Source organism: Entelurus aequoreus, linkage group LG10 (genome assembly GCF_033978785.1).
Source record: "Entelurus aequoreus isolate RoL-2023_Sb linkage group LG10, RoL_Eaeq_v1.1, whole genome shotgun sequence".
NCBI classification, from domain to species: Eukaryota; Metazoa; Chordata; class Actinopteri; order Syngnathiformes; family Syngnathidae; genus Entelurus; species Entelurus aequoreus.
Genome location: NC_084740.1, coordinates 66,412,753 through 66,422,130, shown reverse-complemented (window position 1 = coordinate 66,422,130; position 9,378 = coordinate 66,412,753). Strand labels below are relative to the sequence as shown.

The 9,378-nt window shown below is 35.4% G+C and overlaps 1 protein-coding gene across 1 annotated transcript in view; it reads left to right on the top strand.

Annotated features, from left to right (window-relative positions):
• fhip1b (FHF complex subunit HOOK interacting protein 1B) overlaps positions 1 to 9,378 on the top strand; it is a 716,414-nt gene that overhangs the window by 179,133 nt on the left and 527,903 nt on the right. The gene's annotated exons all lie outside the window — the stretch shown is intronic.

Below are 9,378 nucleotides of genomic sequence, written 5' to 3'. Positions count from 1 at the left end.
GCGCTGATTGGCCCTTCGCGCCTGTCACTCAACAGAGCAGCCAATCGAGGTGAGGCTTCATGAATAATTGACGAGTCCCCGTTCGGCCAATCAGAGCGCGGCACTGACCTATTTTTATGAATGGTTTGATTTCATTCACAGGTTTTTTTTCACCCCAGATTTAAAGGGACAGTGCGGTATTTCTTTTATTGTGTGCGAATGCTGTGACATGTTCTTGTAACACATTTTTTCAATCTATTTCAACCATTCTAACATTAAAATATTACATTTATTGTAGACCAGGGGTAGGGAACCTATGGCTCTCGAGCCAGATGTGGCTCTTTTGATGACCGCATCTGGCTCTCAGATAAATCTTAGCTGACATCGCTTAACACGATAAGTAATGAATAATTCCGCTGGTAATCACAGTGTTAAAAAAAACGTTCAAAATATAAAACATTCTCATGCATTTTAATCCATCCATCCGTTTTCTACCGCACCCGTTCAAGAAGTCGCATTAATGGTAAGAAGTATTTTTTTAATCTATTATTGGTTAGCTTCAGAATAACAATGTTATTAAAAAGAAAAAGAGACTTATTATACTCTAAAAATGTTGGTCTTACTTAAAAATGCACGCATTTAGAGGCCTACTGAAACCTACTACTACCGACCACGCAGTCTGATAGTTTATATATCAATGATGAAATCTTAACATTGCAACACATGCCAATACGGCCGGGTTAACTTATAAAGTGACTTTTAAAACTTCCCGGGAAATATCCGGCTGAAACGTCGCGGTATGATGACGTATGCGCGTGACGAAGTCAGAGTAACGGAAGTTATGGTACCCGTAGAATCCTATACAAAAAGCTCTGTTTTCATTTCATAATCCCACAGTATTTTGGACATCTTTTGCAATTTGTTGAATGAACAATGAAGGCTGCAAAGAAGACAGTTGTAGGTGGGATCGGTGTATTAGCAGCGGACTACAGCAACACAACCAGGAGGACTTTGTTGGAGCGCTAGACGCGCTAGCCGCGCTAGCCGGCGACCTCACCTTGACTTCCTACGTCTCCGGGCCGCCAAACGCATCGGGTGAAGTCCTTCGTCCTTCTGCCGATTGCTGGAACGCAGGTGAGCACGGGTGTTGATGAGTAGATGAGGGCTGGCTGGCGTAGGTGGAGAGCTAATGTTTTTAGCATAGCTCTGTGAGGTCCCGTTGCTAAGTTGCTAAGTTAGCTTCAATGGCGTCGTTAGCACAGCATTGTTAACCTTCGCCAGCCTGGAAAGCATTAACCGTGTATTTACATGTCCACGGTTTAATAGTATTGTTGATTTTCTATCTATCCTTCCTTCTATCCTTTATTTTTTTGTTTCTATATGCAGTTAAAGCACGATGCTATCACGTTAGCTCGTAGCTAAAGCATTTCGCCGATGTATTGTCGTGGAGATAAAAGGCACTGAATGTCCATTTTGCGTTCTCGACTCTCATTTTCAAGAGGGTATAGTATCCGAGGTGGTTTAAAATACAAATCCGTGATCCACAATAAAAAAAGGAGAGTGTGGAATCCAATGAGCCAGCTTGTACCTAAGTTACGGTCAGAGCGAAAAAAGATACGTCCATCACTGCCTCTCAAGTCCTTCACTGTAACGTTCCTCATCTACGAATCTTTCATCCTCGCTCAAATTAATGGGGTAATCATCACTTTCTCGGTCCGAATCTCTCTCGCTCCATTGTAAACAATGGGGAATTGTGAGGAATACTAGCTCCTGTGACGTCACGCTACTTCCGGTACAGGCAAGGCTTTTTTTTTTATCAGCGAGCAAAAGTTGCGAACTTTATCGTCGATTTTCTCTATTAAATCCTTTCAGCAAAAATATGGCAATATCGCGAAATGATCAAGTATGACACATAGAATGGATCTGCTATTCCCGTTTAAATAAAAAAAAAAATCATTTCAGTAGGCCTTTAGTTGTATTCAGTGTTAAAAAATATTATATGGCTCTTACGGAAATACATTTTTAAATATTTGGCTTTCTTGGCTCTCTCAGCCAAAAAGGTTCCCGACCCCTGTTGTAGACATTCAGGCTATCTATTTTTATACATGATAAATTCTCGGTTTTCCCCCTTGTCAATAACACATATTCTTTATTTGGCAGATATACACCTCAGCGTCTAATACTTTACTTCATGCATGCTGCAGTAGCATGTTAGAATGCCATTTTTTTGGGTCATTTTGCAGGTATACACTCAACAGTCAAATATTTTGTTACTCTGCGGATGCTAACTTTTGGCATGCTAAAATTTTGGCTCATTTTGCAGGTATATACCGAAGAGTCATATATTTTCTCACTTGACACATGCCAATTGTCAACATATTATTATGCAAGCTTTTTTTGTGCATTTTGCAGTTATTCAGCAAAGAGTCATATATTTTGTTACTTGGTGCATGCTAACTTAGACTTACACTTCCTTTTTATTGTCATTCAAATTTGAACTTTACAGTACAAATAAGAACGAAATTTCGCTACATAAGCTCATGGCAGTGCAGGATAAAAAAGCATTAAGGTGCATATATAAATAAATAAATAGGTTACTGACAGTACAGATAAATATATTGCACTTTTTCACATGCGTCCACGTTTATGGATCTATGTTATATTGTCTGTTTTATTCCAGCAATTAATCCATTTTGGGGGGAGTTGAGGGGATAATTTAATTATGATGCGTTCAAGAGCCTTACGGCCTGAGGGAAGAAGCTGTTACAAAACCTGGAGGTTCTGCTTCGGAGGCTGTGTTACTATGTTAACAGTTAGCTTGTTAGGATGCCAATCCAATCTAATCCAAGCCACTTTATTTATATAGCACATTTAAACAACAAAAATGTTTCCAAAGTGCTGCACAAAAATATTTTAAAAAAAGATTCAAATACTATCCTTAGCTCCACCAATGACTGAATAAAAAAAATATCAAACCAATATAAAAACAATATAAAAATAAATATGATTAAAAATGATGTTAAAGGGTAAAACCAATTAAAACAATAAATAGAAATAAAAATTTAAAAACACAGAGGACCGCACTACTCACGTATTCAAAAGCCAGAGAATAAAAGTGGGTCTTAAGACGAGACTTAAAACACTCCACTGTGGGAGCAGTTCGGACATGGAGGCCCTCTTTTTTGCACTCATTTTACAGGAACACACCCAAGTGTTATATATTTGGCATTTTACGCAGGCTAACTATTAGCAGACTAACGTTAACATGTTAGTATGCAAGGTTTTTTTTTCTCATTTTGCAGGAATGCAAAGTCATATAGCTTGTTACTTAAATGCATGTTTACTATTAGCATGCTAAAGTTAGCATGTTAGTATCTTTCACTAATTTTACAGGTATACTGTATACACCCAAAGGTTAAAAATGTTGACACGTCACGCATGGTGTTGAATGCTAACGTTCACTTATTAATATGCAATGTTTTTTGTGTGCAAATTTTGGAGGTATACACCCATGAGTCAAATATTAAACTGATAGCATGTTAGTATGCAACATTTTTTCCTAAGTCTGTAAGTATACACCTAGGAGTTAGTATGTTATATGATAGCGTTTTATATATATGACACCTTAGACTCATATATTTTGTCTCTTAACAAATGCTTACTGTTAGCATGCTAATATTAGCATGTTAATATGCTCGCTTTTTTTCCTAATTTTGCAGGGATACACCTAAGAGTCATATATTTTGTCACTTACCAAATGCTACTGTTAGCATGCTAATGTTAGCTTGTTATTATGCTATTTTTTTCCTCCTTTTGCAGGAATACACCTAAGAGTCATATATTTTGTCACCTCAGAAATGCTAACTGTTAGCATGTTACTATGTTTATTTTTTCCTCATTTTGCAGGATTACACCCAAGAGTCCTATATTTTGTCACTTAAAAAATGCTAACTGTTAGCATGTCAATATGCTATCTTTTTTCCTAATTTTTCAGGATTACACCCGAGAGTCCTACATTTTGTCACTTAACAAATGCTAACTGTTTGCATGCTAATGTTGCATGTTAATATGCTAGCTTGTTTGCTTGTTTTACAGGATTACACCTAAGAGTCATATATTTTGTCACTTACCAAATGCTACTGTTAGCATGCTAATGTTGCATATTAATATGCTGGCTTGTTTGCTTATTTTGCAGGATTACACCTAAGAGTCATGTATTTTGTCACTTAACAAGTGGCTAACTGTTAGCATGCTAATGTTGCATATTAATATGCTGGCTTGTTTGCTTATTTTGCAGGATTACACCTTAGAGTCATATATTTTGTCACTTACCAAATACTACTGTTAGCATGCTAATGTTAGCATGTTAATATGCTAGATTTTTCCTCATTTTGCAGGAATACACCTAAGAGTCATATATTTTGTCACCTCAGAAATGCTAACTGTTAGCATGTTACTATGTTTATTTTTTCCTCATTTTGCAGGATTACACCAAAGAGTTCTATATTTTGTCACTTAAAAAATGCTAACTGTTAGCATGTCAATATGCTATCTTTTTTCCTAATTTTTCAGGATTACACCCGAGAGTCCTACATTTTGTCACTTAACAAATGCTAACTGTTTGTGTGCTAATGTTGCATGTTAATATGCTAGCTTGTTTGCTTGTTTTACAGGATTACACCTAAGAGTCATATATTTTGTCACTTACCAAATGCTACTGTTAGCATGCTAATGTTGCATATTAATATGCTGGCTTGTTTGCTTATTTTGCAGGATTACACCTAAGAGTCATGTATTTTGTCACTTAACAAGTGGCTAACTGTTAGCATGCTAATGTTGCATATTAATATGCTGGCTTGTTTGCTTATTTTGCAGGATTACACCTTAGAGTCATATATTTTGTCACTTACCAAATACTACTGTTAGCATGCTAATGTTAGCATGTTAATATGCTAGATTTTTCCTCATTTTGCAGGAATACACCTAAGAGTCATATATTTTGTCACCTCACAAATGCTAACTGTTAGCATGTTACTATGCTTATTTTTTCCTCATTTTCCAGGATTACACCAAAGAATCCTATATTTTGTCACTTAAAAAAATACTAACTGTTAGCATGTCAATATGCTATCTTTTTTCCTAATTTTTCAGCATTACACCCGAGAGTCCTACATTTTGTCACTTAACAAATGCTAACTGTTTGCGTGCTAATGTTGCATGTTAATATGCTAGCTTGTTTGCTTATTTTGCAGGATTACACCTAAGAGTCATGTATTTTGTCACTTAACAAGTGCTAACTGTTAGCATGCTAATGTTGCATGTTAATATGCTGGCTTGTTTGCTTATTTTGCAGGATTACACCTATGAGTCATATATTTTGTCACTTACCAAATGCTACTGTTAGCATGCTAATGTTGCATGTTAATATGCTGGCTTGTTTGCTTATTTTGTAGGATTACACCTAAGAGTCATATTTTGTCACTTACCAAATGCTACTGTTAGCATGCTAATGTTTGCATGTTAATATGCTAGTTTTTTCCTCATTTTGCAGGAATATACCCAAGAGTCCTATATTTTGTCATTTAAAAAAAGGCTAAGTGTTAGCATGTCAATTTGCTAGCCTTTTTCCTCATTTTGCAGGATTACACCCGAGAGTCCTACATTTTGTCACTTAACAAATGCTAACTGTTTGCATGCTAATGTTGCATGTTAATATGCTAGCTTGTTTGCTTGTTTTACAGGATTACTCCTAAGAGTCATATATTTTGTCACTTACCAAATGCTACTGTTAGCATGCTAATGTTGCATGTTAATATGCTATCTTGTTTGCTTATTTTGCAGGATTACACCTAAGAGTCATGTATTTTGTCACTTAACAAGTGCTAACTGTTAGCATGCTAATGTTGCATGTTAATATGCTGGCTTGTTTGCTTATTTTGCAGGATTACACCTAAGAGTCATATATTTTGTCACTTACCAAATGCTACTGTTAGCATGCTAATGTTGCATGTTAATATGCTGGCTTGTTTGCTTATTTTGTAGGATTACACCTAAGAGTCATATTTTGTCACTTACCAAATGCTACTGTTAGCATGCTAATGTTTGCATGTTAATATGCTAGTTTTTTCCTCATTTTGCAGGAATATACCCAAGAGTCCTATATTTTGCCATTTAAAAAAATGCTAAGTGTTAGCATGTCAATTTGCTAGCCTTTTTCCTCATTTTGCAGGATTACACCCGAGAGTCCTACATTTTGTCACTTAACAAATGCTAACTGTTTGCATGCTAATGTTGCATGTTAATATGCTAGCTTGTTTGCTTGTTTTACAGGATTACACCTAAGAGTCATATATTTTGTCACTTACCAAATGCTACTGTTAGCACGCTAATGTTGCATATTAATATGCTGGCTTGTTTGCTTATTTTGCAGGATTACACCTTAGAGTCATATATTTTGTCACTTACCAAATGCTACTGTTAGCATGCTAATGTTAGCATGTTAATATGCTAGATTTTTCCTCATTTTGCAGGAATACACCTAAGAGTCATATATTTTGTCACCTCACAAATGCTAACTGTTAGCATGTTACTATGCTTATTTTTTCCTAATTTTCCAGGATTACACCAAAGAATCCTATATTTTGTCACTTAAAAAAATACTAACTGTTAGCATGTCAATATGCTATCTTTTTTCCTAATTTTTCAGCATTACACCCGAGAGTCCTACATTTTGTCACTTAACAAATGCTAACTGTTTGTGTGCTAATGTTGCATGTTAATATGCTAGCTTGTTTGCTTATTTTGCAGGATTACACCTAAGAGTCATGTATTTTGTCACTTAACAAGTGGCTAACTGTTAGCATGCTAATGTTGCATGTTAATATGCTGGCTTGTTTGCTTATTTTGCAGGATTACACCTAAGAGTCATATATTTTGTCACTTACCAAATGCTACTGTTAGCTTGCTAATGTTGCATGTTAATATGCTGGCTTGTTTGCTTATTTTGTAGGATTACACCTAAGAGTCATATTTTGTCACTTACCAAATGCTACTGTTAGCATGCTAATGTTTGCATGTTAATATGGTAGTTTTTTCCTCATTTTGCAGGAATATACCCAAGAGTCATATATTTTGTCACCTCACAAATGCTAACTGTTAGCATGTTACTATGCTTATTTTTTCCTCATTTTCCAGGATTACACCAAAGAATCCTATATTTTGTCACTTAAAAAAATACTAACTGTTAGCATGTCAATATGCTATCTTTTTTCCTAATTTTTCAGCATTACACCCGAGAGTCCTACATTTTGTCACTTAACAAATGCTAACTGTTTGCGTGCTAATGTTGCATGTTAATATGCTGGCTTGTTTGCTTATTTTGCAGGATTACACCTAAGAGTCATGTATTTTGTCACTTAACAAGTGCTAACTGTTAGCATGCTAATGTTGCATGTTAATATGCTGGCTTGTTTGCTTATTTTGCAGGATTACACCTAAGAGTCATATATTTTGTCACTTAACAAGTGCTAACTGTTAGCATGCTAATGTTGCATATTAATATGCTGGCTTGTTTGCTTATTTTGCAGGATTACACCTTAGAGTCATATATTTTGTCACTTACCAAATACTACTGTTAGCATGCTAATGTTAGCATGTTAATATGCTAGATTTTTCCTCATTTTGCAGGAATACACCTAAGAGTCATATATTTTGTCACCTCACAAATGCTAACTGTTAGCATGTTACTATGCTTATTTTTTCCTCATTTTCCAGGATTACACCAAAGAATCCTATATTTTGTCACTTAAAAAAATACTAACTGTTAGCATGTCAATATGCTATCTTTTTTCCTAATTTTTCAGCATTACACCCGAGAGTTCTACATTTTGTCACTTAACAAATGCTAACTGTTTGCATGCTAATGTTGCATGTTAATATGCTAGCTTGTTTGCTTGTTTTACAGGATTACACCTAAGAGTCATATATTTTGTCACTTACCAAATGCTACTGTTAGCATGCTAATGTTGCATATTAATATGCTGGCTTGTTTGCTTATTTTGCAGGATTACACCTAAGAGTCATGTATTTTGTCACTTAACAAGTGGATAACTGTTAGCATGCTAATGTTGCATATTAATATGCTGGCTTGTTTGCTTATTTTGCAGGATTACACCTTAGAGTCATATATTTTGTCACTTACCAAATACTACTGTTAGCATGCTAATGTTAGCATGTTAATATGCTAGATTTTTCCTAATTTTGCAGGAATACACCTAAGAGTCATATATTTTGTCACCTCACAAATGCTAACTGTTAGCATGTTACTATGCTTATTTTTTCCTCATTTTCCAGGATTACACCAAAGAATCCTATATTTTGTCACTTAAAAAAATACTAACTGTTAGCATGTCAATATGCTATCTTTTTTCCTAATTTTGCAGCATTACACCCGAGAGTCCTACATTTTGTCACTTAACAAATGCTAACTGTTTGCGTGCTAATGTTGCATGTTAATATGCTGGCTTGTTTGCTTATTTTGCAGGATTACACCTAAGAGTCATGTATTTTGTCACTTAACGAGTGCTAACTGTTAGCATGCTAATGTTGCATGTTAATATGCTGGCTTGTTTGCTTATTTTGCAGGATTACACCTAAGAGTCATATATTTTGTCACTTAACAAGTGCTAGCTGTTAGCATGCTAATGTTGCATGTTAATATGCTGGCTTGTTTGCTTATTTTGTAGGATTACACCTAAGAGTCATATTTTGTCACTTACCAAATGCTACTGTTAGCATGCTAATGTTTGCATGTTAATATGCTAGTTTTTTCCTCATTTTGCAGGAATATACCCAAGAGTCCTATATTTTGTCATTTAAAAAAATGCTAAGTGTTAGCATGTCAATTTGCTAGCATTTTTCCTCATTTTGCAGGATTACACCCGAGAGTCCTACATTTTGTCACTTAACAAATGCTAACTGTTTGCATGCTAATGTTGCATGTTAATATGCTAGCTTGTTTGCTTGTTTTACAGGATTACACCTAAGAGTCATATATTTTGTCACTTACCAAATGCTACTGTTAGCATGCTAATGTTGCATATTAATATGCTGGCTTGTTTGCTTATTTTGCAGGATTACACCTAAGAGTCATGTATTTTGTCACTTAACAAGTGCTAACTGTTAGCATGCTAATGTTGCATGTTAATATGCTGGCTTGTTTGCTTATTTTGCAGGATTACACCTAAGAGTCCTATATTTTGTCACTTACCAAATGCTACTGTTAGCATGCTAATGTTGCATGTTAATATGCTGGCTTGTTTGCTTATTTTGTAGGATTACACCTAAGAGTCATATTTTGTCACTTACCAAATGCTACTGTTAGCATGCTAATGTTTGCAT